This window comes from Crinia signifera, chromosome 11 (genome assembly GCF_055691185.1).
Source record: "Crinia signifera chromosome 11, ASM5569118v1, whole genome shotgun sequence".
Lineage (NCBI taxonomy): Eukaryota > Metazoa > Chordata > Amphibia > Anura > Myobatrachidae > Crinia > Crinia signifera.
In genome coordinates this window covers 9,251,855-9,266,873 of record NC_139227.1, presented here as the reverse complement: position 1 = coordinate 9,266,873, position 15,019 = coordinate 9,251,855, and the positions used below count along the sequence as shown (strand labels likewise).

The window sequence follows — 15,019 nt, the reverse complement described above, 5'->3', positions numbered from 1 at the left end:
CCTGCTCCCTCTATTCAATGTGGTTAAGACTCGCCGCCGCTCGCGGCGAGTCTTAACCCCTGCAGCGGACGAGCGTCCGCGGCAGGGAGCTGTGGGACGGTGGCAGCCAGGGAGATTAAAGTCTCCCTGGCTGCCCCAGAACATATGTGGAGGGGAGGTGGGCTCCCCGGGACCCAGGCAGCACAAGCTGCCCCCCCCCCCCCCCATAGCCAGCGGGGGACCCAGTTTTCACTGCACCCGATCATGCATATGTAATGATCGGATGCAGTGAATATATGAATATCTAATGAGCGGCTCGAGAGCTCCGGCCCCCTGCTGGCTGCTCTGTGTAAAAAATATATATATATATTTTTTTTTAAATTAAATATATATTCATGTGCTATAAGCACATGAATAAAAATAACGTGCCCCTTCACAGAAAAAAATCCTGATTTTTTTACACCAAAATTAAAAAAAAAAACCTTTTAGTTTAAAAGTTCACATTCCAGCTCTCCATGAAAAGATGGAGAATTGCTACACGGAGAGAGACGGCGAAAATCACTTAGAAAGACGGCGAATATTTCACATTGAATAGGGTTGCTCGCTTTTGGAGAGCAAAATGCTCCGTCCAAGGCGAAAAAAGCACAAATTCGCCATAAAACAGGGCAAATTTTTCTCATTGAATACTGCCCATTGTCTGGTATGGGAACCGCACTGCTAAAGAGCGGGAGCGTCTGATACGGAAGCTAGTAGTTTTATTGGAGTGCAGCTGGTAGCCATTCATAAGATCTATGTAATAAGACTTTTAAAGAGAACAAGGCACATCTTATCTGACTCGAGTCATCCATCTTATAGGCTTTTTAATAAATTACCGTCTCAGAAGAGATTTAGGGCTTTGATGACACGAACAAGGCGATTACATGACAGTTTCTTCCTGTCTGCTGTGCACATGCTGAACAGGGAGAATGTACATTTGTAGCTGCTAAGTATGATTGTATGACTGTGATTGGCTGCTTTATTGTACTGGCGTGCTGTTGTGTAAAGACATTTCATTGGTGATCACTTGTGTTTTCCATGATGACAATGAATTGTATTTGTCATGGATACAGAGTAGAAGTGGGGCCACTGTTCATGATGCTTTTTACGACACATCTGGTATAGGACACGCCACAATGAGCTATTATTATCTATTGCGCATGAACCAAAAGCCCTGCAAACCCCATACAGACCATGCAATCCTCTGACTGTATACAGATTACAATGCAGTATATAGCAGTGCTGGTACTAGAACTGGCCACGTAGAACCATGGACATTCCTGGTCATCTCGTGGGAGTGGTTATGGGAGTGTTCTGGGCATGTTAGTGAACCCGGCTGCATTCCCAAACACAGGTTGACTCCAACTTAGGCACATATAATCAATTGCGCCCCCTCACCAAATTTCAGCAGCGCCCCCCCCCCCCCAGTAAATATAACAAACGCCACCACCACCCCCACCCATGCCCCTGTGCCTTACCCTCCTCTGTTCCGCTGTGTGTGGACCCCCAGATTTTGTCTGCAGTCCTGGCTCCCCTCCTGCCCTGGCTTCTGCTGGTATGAAAATGGACCATCACAAAATGTCCGCCCCCATACAGCAGACAGTTTTAGAGAACTGTCTGCTGTATGGGGGCAGACATTTTATGATGGTCCATTTTAATTTCAGCACTGCAGAAGCCAGGGCAGGAGGGGAGCCGGGACAGCTGCGCAGACAGGTAAATCTGCGGGTCCCAGCCACAGCACAGCGGCATTACAATAGCCCTGCAGACCCCCGGCGCCTGCACTTAAACAGTGCCCCCAGAATAATAAGCGGGACAGTTGGGAGGTATGCGATAATGATATTGTGGTTCTAATGAAATAAATATTAATAATTAAATTGCATTATTGTTATTTTATTCTTATTACTTTAAAGGTCAGGGTTTTAAAGAGACACTGACCAACAAGAGCCTCCCAATCCCTATAGATTGTTAGCTTGCGAGCAGGGCCCTCCTACCCAGGGCCGGCGCCACCACTAGGCAAATCTAGGCATTTGCCTAGGGCGCCAGCCACTGGAGGGTGGCACTTCGCATGGAGGCTGCAGGGGTGTCCGTGCCGGGTACCTGCGGCACTGTGTGATCTGGCTGCTGGGTCCCTGCAGTGATGCGCGCTATCCGGCAGCCAGGCGGCGGCGCGGGAAGCGCTGCTGGGTTTGAAAACATTCCGCATGCTGATTGGCTGAGATTGGCTGCCGGATAGCGCGCATCACTGCAGGGACCCCGCCGGTAGATCACACAGTGACGCAGGTACCCCCCCCCCCCCCCCGTAGGCACCGGGGCACCACACCCCCCCTCGCCTGGGGCACTCCGGTGCCTTGTACCGGCCCTGCTCCTACCTTTTGACTGTATGTAAATACCCAGTTTGTTGTATCACTTTCTCCTATTGTAAAACGCAATGGAACATATATATAAGAAACTGTTAATAAATAAAAATATTTGACAGCATATGGCATCATCCCATGTATTCCTCTCTAAAATGAAATTAAGATTCAGAAGTTAAAGTGTGATTTCCCGGACCTGACCTAGATTTTCAGTCACTAAAGAAAATAGATTGTTGCAGATTTAGTTATTTGTGAAAATCTATTTAAAACATTGCTAATATTTATTATGCAAGCAGAGTCTTTTGCATGTGCTATAGCTACTGTCAGAATTTTAATGTTGAAGATAATTTAGGTTTTTTGTGTTTGCTGAATTTCCATTTAAAAAAGAACCATTGTTTGGGATATGAATTCTATAAAACTAAGCACAACTGTTCTATTGCTGCTATATGTGGGGTAGATGGAGACTAAGAGAGGCAAATTTAGTGGTCCAGATGTCTCTAGGCAAGTTTTTGTTTGCCCCCCACTCCCCCCTCTTTTTCTTTTGCGTCCATATTGTATTGAAGCTATCAACAGCTGTGTACCTTACTGAGTGTGGGTGGAAATGCCGTTCACCTGCTAGCAAAAAAGGGGCGTGGCCTCATGGATGAGGTCATGGCCTATTTGTCCCTGGACTGCCAACATAATCATTGGTTTTCGCAGTTGTACAAGCTAATAATAGGGATCCACTGAGTTAATATAGGAGGGACCATGGCAGAAAACTCCAATGAATAGCCTAAATCCAAAACTATGGCCCTCCAGCTGTTGTGAAATTACAAGTCCCATCATGCCTTGCCACAGTTTTGCTATTAGGGAATGCTAAAACTATGGCAAGGCATGCTGGGATGTGTAGTTTCATAACAGCTGGAGGGCCAGAGTTTGGACATGCCTGGCCTAAATCAAATGTGTACACTGCATTGTGTGATTCAATCCTGATTCAATCACGATGGGATCCCCATCAAATCGGGACTGAACAGAAAATTAATTGCTTGAGTTAAGCATGTAGGCATTTGCTTAGACTTGCTATTTCTGATCCAATAGATCTCATGTTGTTTTTTTATAAAAATAATAATATGGCATATTTTAGTAGGCGTAATACCTGTGTCTCATTTAACCCCTTGAGTGGTGGGTTTTCCAGGGGCAGGAAAAAACTACCAGGGCAGGTTTGTCCTGCTCCAGGAAAACCCACCACGCAAACTGCAGCCACTACCTTCTTCAGGTAGTGCTCTGCAGCTAGAATCTGCAGCAGTTGCCTCGAGCGGCCACTGGGGAAAGTCTGGTCTGCTGGGGGGAGGGGTCACCCGGCAGCGGCGTGGAGTGCATTCGGGTTTTCGGGTGCTCGTATGTTCACGCTTGTGTGTTCAGGCACACAACAGTGAATGTTGACCTAGACATGGTCGACTTAGCATACCGCAACCAAAACAAACTGACTACGACATACAGTCTATGAAACAATTTTTTGTGTCCAAACATTTTTTATCCTATCAAAAAACACCAAAGGGACTTTGGGAGTGTGGACAGGTGCATGTGATGTCATGATGTCACAAGATGTTCGCTCAGTCGTCCTCTGGGAATGTTTTGGATGGCCAGGTTATCTTTATGGGGCACCTTGAGACCTGTTGAGCCCTAGGCTGGTGCCCAGTTGTCTAGTGAAAAAGTTGCCTCTGGCTCCATGATTGCAGCCTTCTTCTCTAGCAGCACACATGTGCACCAGTTCTATGCTTGCTGTAAGAGATCCACCCGAAAACTTATTTTTGAAACTATTTTTTTTTTTTTTATGTATAGTCAATTGGATCCAATACAAAAATAATATAAGACACCAAAATACTGGTTTATAACTTCAACTAAAAATCAGGAAAACAGGTGTTGCTGTGATGTGTGAATGGGTTAAATCGAGACAAGCAACCCAATAGTCCAAGTAAGTGTAAATGAGTACACAGTGTCCCCTCCACCGGCGCTCATATATAAAAACTGTACATTCCTTATACTGATAAGACTCCTCCTCTTCTCCGCCTCATATAATTTACTGGCTTAAAAGAAGTTGAAGGTGTTTTATCATGTCAGGATCCACATCAAATCGCAAGTGCCTTCACCAAAACAGAAATCAGGGAGGGGGAATACCATATGTCCCTCTTCTTTGCCTCTCCTGTTTAGTCATTTATGTGGATACCAAATATTTATAAATGGTAGGAGGTCCTGGTCTTACATGTAGTATCGGTGTGTATATGTGGGGAAGACAGAGGACCAAAATATAGTGTAATACTATTTAAGATTTTATTTCACATCATTTGACAATAAAAAGGTACAAGAAAAATACAGATTGGGCTCCAGAGTTGGAGAGGATTACTGGTAAAGTGGACAACTTAGCTGAAAAGTTCTAAATCATGAAAACAGTCCCGAAAACTGAGATCAGGATGGGCAAACCTCTGCATTCCTCGCCCTCCAAAGGAGTTCTGTCTGAGGGTGCTGAGCACTGACGCGTTTCAGATATATCAAGTAAGGAGCCATTATCATGTGGCTCTTTGCTGGTTAATCGTAGACCCAATTTAGGGTAATGGTGGTGTGGGGTGCGGTGCCCCTGGACTGGTTGAGCTGGGGGCTTTAGTGCGGCATGCCCTTACACGCACTTTTCACTCACTAACACTATCTCTCTATTTTAATTACATTCCATTTTTTTATTTTATCTCGCTCTTTATATATACATGTATATATGTAGCTTCAGCTTCCTATCACTAATATTTATTAACACTATAGTATCTCACTGGCGTGCCGCACTGGGCTTTCTAGCTTATGACAGTTTTTGGGGTGCTGCACCCTGCACCTAGATATACAGTGAAGCCTTGACGCGGCTTGGGGGCATAGCATACACCTGCCCAGGTATATGTAACCAATATCTCTGAATTATTTTATCATGTAGTGTTCAAGATTGGATACTTATACTATTCAGTGAGCTGGGGGAAACAATGTATTTTTCTTTTTACTTACTCCGACGCGTTTCAACCCTACTGGGGTCTTTCTCAAGGAGATAATGAGTAAGTCTCTATCAAGTATCTGTTTAAATGGCCGAATTAGGCACAAAAAATGGAGCAGGAAGTTCCCCTGCCCCCCCCCCCCCAACTTCCTATTTCCGCACTTCCTGTTTCACACTTTCGGTCACGCAGCGCCTGGTATACACGCAGCACATCCAGTACATGATGGGGTGGTGAGATGTTGTATCTGCCCCACTTCCTGCCGGTGGAGGGGACTCACCCCCTATCAGCAGCCATGTTGGCGCAACTAAACAATTTCTCTTTTCCTATAAAATACGGGTCAATCGGGCAGTTTCCAGTTCACAGTATGGAGGAGGCAGCGCTTGGAGCAGCGCCAGCTCTAAGCGCTGCCTCGTCCCAGATGACGCTCCACCGCACCCCCACATGACACCAGCGAACCGGTAATATTGCTGGTTCGCTAATGCGATCTGAACAGACCCCACATGCAGGGTGGCACCGGGACTGAACTGTTTAAAAGTCACGGTGCAACCCTGCATTATATCTGCCAAGATGGGATTTCTATTGAAGATGGGATACTGCTCATAGCGACCAATCAGATTATACTTCTTATTTATTTAGCTCCTTCTAGAAGATAATAGATAGAATCTAGTTGTTTGCTCGCAGCAACATTCCATCTTCACTAGAACTCCCATCTTAGTAAATAAACCCAAAAGTTGGATACAAGTTATCTAATGGGATTTATTTATTGTATGGTACCTACAGTATATAAAGATGTAGCTATGTTCATCCAATCGCCGTTGTATGCATCTAATTCAATCATTCGCACATCCAAGAAACGCATTGAATGGCGACATCGCAATGTGGTGATTCCGCACTGGGTCGCCACAACGATGAGCGCGGCTGCATCTGTACTTGCAGACCAGACTAGGGTGTTATGTTAACATTTTGGGATACAAGTGTGATCCCAACTCCTGTTATCATAGTGTATAAAAACCAGGGCCGCCTTAACAGAAGTGCAGGGTCCCGGGCAGAGCAACGGGGCCCCTTCTGACCATTGAACTTTACGGGCAAAAGCCGCTTCAAATTGGAAAAGTGGGCGTGGTCATGAGTAAACAGGGTGTGGCCACATCACCTTTCAGAATTTGGGGTAGGGCATCTATGGGGGGAGGGGGGAAGTAGTGGGACTGATGTGCATATGAGTACAAGCCTGATAATTACTCTGCCTCCGTTGTGCATGCACAAGATAGTCCTTGCCAGGCCCTGTACCTACCAGCTGCTGCTTGCCTCCTCTGTCTGGTGCTCGGGGCCTCCAGTTCTTCTGCAGCAGCCCCAGCACGGTGCCGCCTCCCTGCAGCACAGGCTGCCTGGCCACATGCTTCCATGGCTGCACACACTCCTAGTTCTTATCCCGTAGCACAGCCTGCAACATCGTGGACACTTTCTCCTGGCATGAGAGGCGGGGCAGGATGCACAACCCCATAGTCCTGCACAGGTGAACCGATGCATAAAGAGTACTCCCAACTCACCGCCCATAGTACTGCTGCCGATAACTAGTGCGCGCTTCAGCAACCACAGTGATTCCAAGTTCCAACTTCTCAGTTCAATTAGCCCGCCACGTGACTACTGAAATCAGCCAATCACAACGTAGCATGGGCAGACCTCATAAAGGCTATGGTGGCTGGCAGGGACAAAAGAGAACAAGATGCAGAGCTCCAGCTGTGCGTAGTGTCATCAGCAGCGGATAAACTGAAGCCTTAACAGTGATGCAATGGGTACAGTTGGAGGGTATGTTGTTACTCCACTGGGTGGAGGGTCATCAGTCATGGGCCCCTAGAATCCTTGGGCCCCTGGGCAACTGCTACTTAAGCCCAATGGAAAAAATGGCACTGACAAAAAAGACATTGGGCCTAATTCAGTATGGATTGCTAATCAGAGAGAAAGCCGTTACCTGTGATCAAAAACTCATCACTCAGAAAGAAAGAACAAACTCCCATTGCATTTGCAGATACAGTCACATGAACCGAAACACTGAAGAGTTTTTTTTCATCTGTGCCTGTATATGCAGGGCTATTTTTCAGCAGGCTCCAGCAGGAACTGTGGCCCTTATTCTAGTTCACTCTTTCTGACAAAATATTTCTTAGATGGACAAAACCATGTGCACTGCAGGTGAGGCAGGTGTAAAACCCCACCCAAATCTAATTCTCTCTGCACAAGTAACACCTGCCTCACCTGCAGTGCACATGGTTTTGTCCATCTAAGAAATATTTTGTCAGAAAGAGTGAACTAGAATAAGGGCCTCAGTTCCTGCTGGAGCCTGCAGAAAAATAGCCCTGAGTATAAGGCATCCTCAAATCTGGTAAAGAACCAGGAAGTGGTCATTGCTGATGTCACAGACCCATCCCAGCATTTCTGTAAACGGAATGGGATCACTGGCTAGACATACATTAGGTCTCCAAGCATTCGGTCAACATGAGTGAAGGGCAACATGGGTGAGGGGAGGCAGCCAATTTGCGTACGGGAACACCTAGAGTTTCATTGGCGTTCCTATGAGAATGCTGGGCTTTCTCATGCAAATGCCCCGTTGATGCGGGTGTGGGGGGCGGTCACCTGACATCACCATATGTCAGCTGTCCGCCAACTTCCTTCCGAGCGTCCACGCATATATATAAGTGACTTGAGAGTCACTTTAATATGCGTGCGCCTTCGCCATCATTCCCCATCAAGGATCCCCCAAGGCTACGAATTGAGGTTACTGTGTAACATCCATTCGGAGGCCCTGAGATCGAAGTGCCCTTGCGAATGGGTGGCGGCTGGGCCACCATTCGCAAGGCAGGGTTTGGTGTACTCGCAAGGCTGCGAATTAGCAGCCTTGCGAATCAACAAGATTAACCCCCAATAGGCATACGCCGATGCGCAATGCATGCACTGTGCACACGCAGTCGTTCAACAATTGATCGGATAGTGAATTCTCTAAGTAGAGAACAGTACATCAGGGCCTCAGAGGTGCAGGAGGTGCTGCACGGAGATATGCATGGACTAAGTAGGAAGAAAAGGCGACCAGCAATTACTGTATTAGGATGATGATGATGATGATGATTTCTCAGTACATGAAATTAGTGTGATGGAAAACAGCCATAATCCAGCAGAGGTTGTGCATATAAGTAATTAATGAAGAGTTTTCTACAAGTGACAGTCATTAAAGGACATTGTCATGCCTCAACAAAATGATCACCCATATCCCTCACTATAACACTTTGGGCCCAATTCAGGTTGGTTCAGACCCCAGCATATTTGCGCCGGGGACCGATGGTGCGGCTGGGCGCATGTGTATCATCGGATATTCGCATGTGCAGGGCCGCTGTACAAATGCCTTCACAGTCGCAGAGGCGTTCGTACAGAGGGGGGGCGGGTAGTGGGTGGACAGGGGGCTGACATATGGGGACTCTCAGCGTTTCCTGGGCATGCAAACAAAAACGGTGGGTGCACCCAGAAAAACGCTGCGCCCGTTGTTGCAGGCGTGTCAAAATCTGTAGGGAGCGGGCGCCTAATGCCACAGGGCGTCGGTGTCTGCCCCCTGTTCGGCCATACCCGATGAGACTGACTTTTATCTGAATGCGGGTGAAAAATCATTCGATGGTCGGCGTACACATCCATTCCCATGCCTAGGTGTACATTTGCAAGCCAAAGGGGGCGGGCATTTGCTCTCTTGGTGGACGGTGTTTTAGCACTTGGTAAGCCTCGAATTTTGCCAACCTGAATCGGGCCCCTATATACGTTGTGTACCATACATCCATTCCAAACCTTTAAGAAAACTCTCTCTGCACATGTTACATTTGCCTCACCTGCAGTGCACATGGTTGTGTCCTTTTTAATTATCAAATTTGCCCTGTGACCCAGTCTCAATTAGGCCCAATATGTAATGGAAACTTTGTACAAACTGCAGATAATGAATTCCCTATACCAGGGATGGTGAACCTTCGACCCTCCAGGTGTTGTTGAACTGCACATCCCAGCATGCCCTGCTACAGTTTTGCTATTTGGCCATACTAAAACTGTTGCAAGGCATGCTGGGATGTGTAGTTCAACAACAGCTGGAGGGCCGAAGGTTCCCCATCCCTGCCCTATACCGTCGTTTTGAATAGAAATTGCGAGCATTTGACCATACAAATTTTACAATAATAAAAAAAACTAAATAATACATAAATGTAACATACCAAGGAGCACTTATTGACCCATGATTGTATAGTATGTTTAGTTTAACCTCCAAGACATGTTACAATTGATCAGGCTTGCCTACCCTCCCGGAATGGCCTTCTCCCGGTCCCCCGTGAAGGTGGGCAAGTGTCACGCTTTTTGGTGATGGCCCCCGCTCCCCCCTTGGCCGCTGGTTTAATTATCGTAAATAGCGGGTCTGCGGTGAGGAGGCGGGGCTTAAATGACGCAATCACATAATGTTGCGTCATTTAAGCACCGCTCCTTTCCGCGGCCCGCAAAGTGCAGCGTTTTCCGGCATGGGGGCGGGGCCAAGTGATGTCAGCCTTGCCCCCGCCCCCCTGACGTGTTGCCTCTCCGGGCTTCTCCCGGAGAGGTGAAATCTAAAGTAGGCAAGTATGCAATCGATCCAAGTTAATAATTCATCATAATAATAACTCACTAATATATCAGGTACTAAACCATGTTAAAAACACTATTAAAAAGATAGCGAAAGGATGTTGGATAATAGTGAGTGAAATAAGGATATGCACTCCTGAACAAATGGCATGCTGGGAAACAGCGAGCATTATGGGTGCAGAGCAAGCAGAATCACATACTGTGGCCAGTGGACCAGACCTATTAATATTGCTTGGCTGGCCATGAGAAGACATTCTCTGTTTTACAGAAACTGCTTATATCCTAGCAAATCGCCTTACGTGACCAGCAGTAAGCTGACGTGGTCATTGGCAGCATATTAACTTTTTGGATCAAGCACAGTCTCAGATTTTTGTCTGTTAAGATACCTCATTTGTGCCCTCAGATAATCTCATCTATAGCCACATTACAGAAAAAGCCACGGAGTGAAAAGATCATCCATCCTTTCAATCAGAAAATGAAGTTCATAATTAATAAAGGAATAAAAAGGATGATTCTCACCGCACCAGAGCTAATACATTTTAAACTCAAACAAGAAGGATCTATGAACCTCATTTCATATAGAGGTGCGTCTGACAGCAAATCTTCCTGCAAGGCATCTGCAATTTGGCAAGCACCTCACGTCACTTACATCAAGGCTGCCGGTTGATTTATTTTTCACATCAATGACGCTAGCCCTGTTCTCCCTCGCAGTAACACATTTGAACAGATGACTTTATCTAAAAGATCTCTAAAGCCCCCCATACACTACGAGCTTTTGGCCCGTTTCCACCCGATTCTGGATGATCGGGCCGAGAAATCAGGTAAAATAGCCCAAATTGCGTACTGTATGACATCCGATCTGATCTGATGCGCGGTCCTGTGCGCATCGGATCAAATCCGGAGGTCGGACAGTCTGCACATAAGATAAATCTGAGAGCTGAGAGATCAGCCAATCATTGGTCGCCCAGTCTTTTTAATAGGATTTTTTTTCTATTTTTCCCACCGCTCACCGTTATCTCGGACCCTGCTCTCTGGTCCCTGCTCCCCGCCTGCCTCTACCACCGACCCTGCTCTCCGGCTGCTACCCCGCCTGCAGAACCCTCGGGTTATTGCATGTGAAAAAATCACATCAGATTTATCACATGTTAAAAAAAATGGCACATCAAGTGCCCAAGATTAGGCACTTGATGTGTCATTTTTTCCCCTGGCAGCACTTGATAAGATTATCAAGCGCTGCCAGGGGAGCTCAGGGGAAGTCGGGCCCAGAAAGAGAAGGGGATCTGGCCCTGGTCATACAGCTGATAGAGTGAAATACAATATCCCCAGGACCCTGGAGGTAACAGAGATGGATTTTCAACAAGACAATCTAGATATCGGTTGAACTATTCTTATTTATATAGTGGCGGCGAGGTGGCGTTTTTTAGGATCGGTCCTGACAACACAGGTGTCTGGCTGGACTGTCCGGGGGCTATGTGATGTCTCACAGAGACATGGCAACCCCAAACATGGCCGGCACACACCTAGCAGTGCATTTTCCAAGTACATGGCGGGGAAAGACCCAGAGTGCAGGCCGGCCCTCCGAAGCCTGGTGCTGCCAGTTGTAGTAGTATTACAACCGAGTCTGAATCAGGCCCAATGTGTCTTAAGAATCTATCCGTAGAAATTCCAGAGCCGTGTTAACTTTTTGGATTATATATTCCATTTAATTCATTACAACCAGAGCCTAAGGGGTATTCAGTCTCTGTTTATTGTCTATTTGTTAGAAACTTAAAATTGCCCTTATAAGGAGCCCACACATTTACCAACTGATTGTTTGTAGTCATTAGACCAGAGCTAGCAATGAATTGAATCTATATGCATTGTTATTTCTTTTCACTGAGCAGTAATCTTGGGAAATGAGAATTCCCTGAAATGTTTGTGCTTTAGAAGAGAAGGATTTTGCTTACATCAATATAAGCAGCAGAACAGGAACCGGGGACACTTAAGACCAATCTTATTTCTGAAAATTGACCTACAAGTGGCAAATTGGTATTTTTTATTTTTTTTTTAGCCTGTCAAAGATAACCTTCTAAAGTGAAATAAAAATAATAATAAGGCATCAGAATTGATTCTCTACAGTGATTATCATCTTCAAAGTCATTTCTTATTCATCACACTGATACAGAATACTGTAACTAAATGTTATGTTTAAAATGTTTCAGTGGCTATGGGTAGAAAGGAAATAGTATTTTTCTTCTCATTGTTGGTCCTCTATGAGTATACAGCAAATATAATGATGCCGCCGAAACGTGTTAATGAATTGATGCACGTAGCTGACGTCACACATTCTCCATGAAAATGCCCGAGCGTGACTGTGTTATCCCTGACGCTCCCAGATACCGCCCGGTTACATCTCCAAACGACCGCTTCCTGTCGGTTAAACAGCGTCCAACTTGCAATGTCACTGTTTTGTGTCACGCATGCATGCTGGGTTTTCTACGCATGCACATTCATTCCAAAATTGGGCGCCGTGCTAGTTGGCAAAACAGCGATCAGCTCTGATTAACCCCCACAACATTTAGATTCGATACAGTGCGGGTCGGATACAGTGCAAGTGCATATTTGATACGGTGCAGGTTGAACACAGTGCATGTCGGATGCGGTACTGGTTGGATACAGTTGGTGTCAGATACAGTGCAGGTTGCAGCGGGGTTGATTACATGCAGATTGGATACAGTGCTGCTCAGATATAGTGTATATTACAGTGAAGGTCAGATACAGAGCCTGATTATAGTTGACTCGCTAAGCAGCATAAATTCAGGCTTTTCATTGCTTTCCATCCCTTAACCCCTGGAATGAGAGCACTTGCTAGGCCCACTGTTTCTCGCCTCCCTACCAGGAGTCTCTGCTCAAACCCCCGGTCAGGGAGTCGGTACTCAACTAAACATTTCTATGCCCGATACTCTGCCACAGCCCCCAGCATTGGAACCAATGCTCTGTCTGGTCTTTCCTTATTCCCTTCCAGGAGTTGGTCTAGACCCACTGATAAGAACAGATACTAAACTTGATCATAGCCAAAAGGCTGAGAAGTTACATAGTAGTTTAGGTTGAAAAAAGATTTACGTCCATCAAGTTCAACCTTTGATTACCGGTTATATCCCTGGATGTTTTTATGTAACATCTGATTGCCTAGCCTTAATTTAATTGACATTATTGCTAAGCTTGAAAGCAGGCCGCGGCGGGACTGGGATGGGTGTATAAGGTAAAGGGGTACTACTGTGTGGCATAACATGAATAAGAAACACTATTTCTGGTAATGTGAATAAGGGACACTATCATATGAAGTAATGTGAATAAGGTTGCTCTATTATGTGAAATAATTACATTTTGTACTATTCTGTAGCCATGCTCTTCCCAACAAGACCACATATTTTTGTGGGGGGTCTCTTGCTAGCACAGGCCATAAAATTGTCTAGTTACAGCTGTGTGGATGAGGATTGCTCAGGGATGATGGGTGTTGTGTTGGGAGAAGGATGCTGTGTCAGAGGTGAAACTAGCAGCACTGCTGGGGGACACCAGCCAAAATCTTGCCTAGGTCATTGAGGGGTAGATTTATTAAGCTCGGTGAAGTGATAAAGTGTCTCTGACCTGTAATTTTTCAAACCAAGCCTGTAACTTCACAGGTAGGAGCTGATTGGCTGGTGATAAAACCCAGACAGTTTATCACTTCACCAAGCTTAATAAATCTGCCCCTAAATTGGATAGGGTCGGCTCTGGATATATATTATCTCCTCCTCTGGACAGCCTGGTTTGGTCTATATCCCACAGCACCATACAGCCCCATCTACCCTCACACCCAGTCTATTACCTGCCATGTTTATTAAAAAATAAAATTGAATAACCTGTAACATTACAAACTTGAATGTATTATTAAGCTACAGATGGAACCAGGGCCGGTGCTAGGGTGTCCGGCGCCCTCCTGCAAACCATACATTTTGCGCCCTTTCCTGTTGCCATTGCAACAAGCTGCAGCCCGATTGTGGGAGCGTATGCAACTTGCGATCCTATGGAGGATCCCGGGTGCATGTACATGTATGCATACACCATCTCCGTGCTGTGTCCGCAAAATGTTGCAGGCACTAAAGGTGCCCATACACGCTGCGAGAATCGCATACGTTTTGGGCTAGATCGCATCGCATCGTACGGCATGCATGCAATGTGTGTGCGATCCGAAAGCATTGCAGCGTGTATGGCCACCTTTAGGCACATAACCCAGCCCATTATTTAATAAGTGTCTAAATTAATATAAAAAAATCTACAAATATTAAAACATTTGTTATAAACATGTATAATAAAAGACTCGCTGTTCTTTTGCTGTTTAAGTCTTGTGTAGTCCCTCCTCTACTATCTGCCTAGGCAGGACGCTGAGGACGCCATTACACACCTCTCGTGACTGAGGGGGAAAGGAGGGGAGAGATGGAAGAAGAGGGGAGGAGGTAGAGGGGGCGGAGTGTTGAGGACTTGCAGTGGCACTGGCACAGCACACTGAGAAGAGGGAAGGAAGGGGAGGCGCCGCTGCTGCCTGTTTGTCATTTGATTGACAGCTGACAGGCACAGGGAGCAATGGGTAGGGGGCGGATCCGGACATGTCATCCAGGCATTCACAGACAACACTACATGTCTCAGCGCAAGTGGCCGTGAGGAAGAGGGGGCAGGTTGCAGGAGGAGGGCAGTGTGTGCGCGGTGCAGGGAGCTGCTCAGCTTCTTCATACTACCCCCCGCTGTCAGACAGGCACTGCGGGCGGCGTGCAGGAGGCAGTGACAGTGAGGGCTGAGGCAGCTTTAGCAGAGCAAGGAGGGAGACAGCGCCTTTTCAGCATGGAGCCTCCCTGCTTTGCAGGAGCTGCTTAATGGGTAGCGCCGGCCCTGGATGGAACCGCTCTCATCACGCTGTCCACCATCCACCGTCCTGCAACGTATGCCAGAATGGCGTGTGCTCGCACAAGATTCTTGCACGCCCCATTCTCGGCAATG

At 46.5% G+C, this 15,019-nt stretch overlaps 1 pseudogene; it reads right to left on the bottom strand.

The window, feature by feature from the left end:
- Positions 1-12,927: 12,927 nt before the first annotated feature.
- On the bottom strand, positions 12,928-13,079 carry LOC146046502 (U2 spliceosomal RNA; annotated as a pseudogene).
- Positions 13,080-15,019: the final 1,940 nt, after the last annotated feature.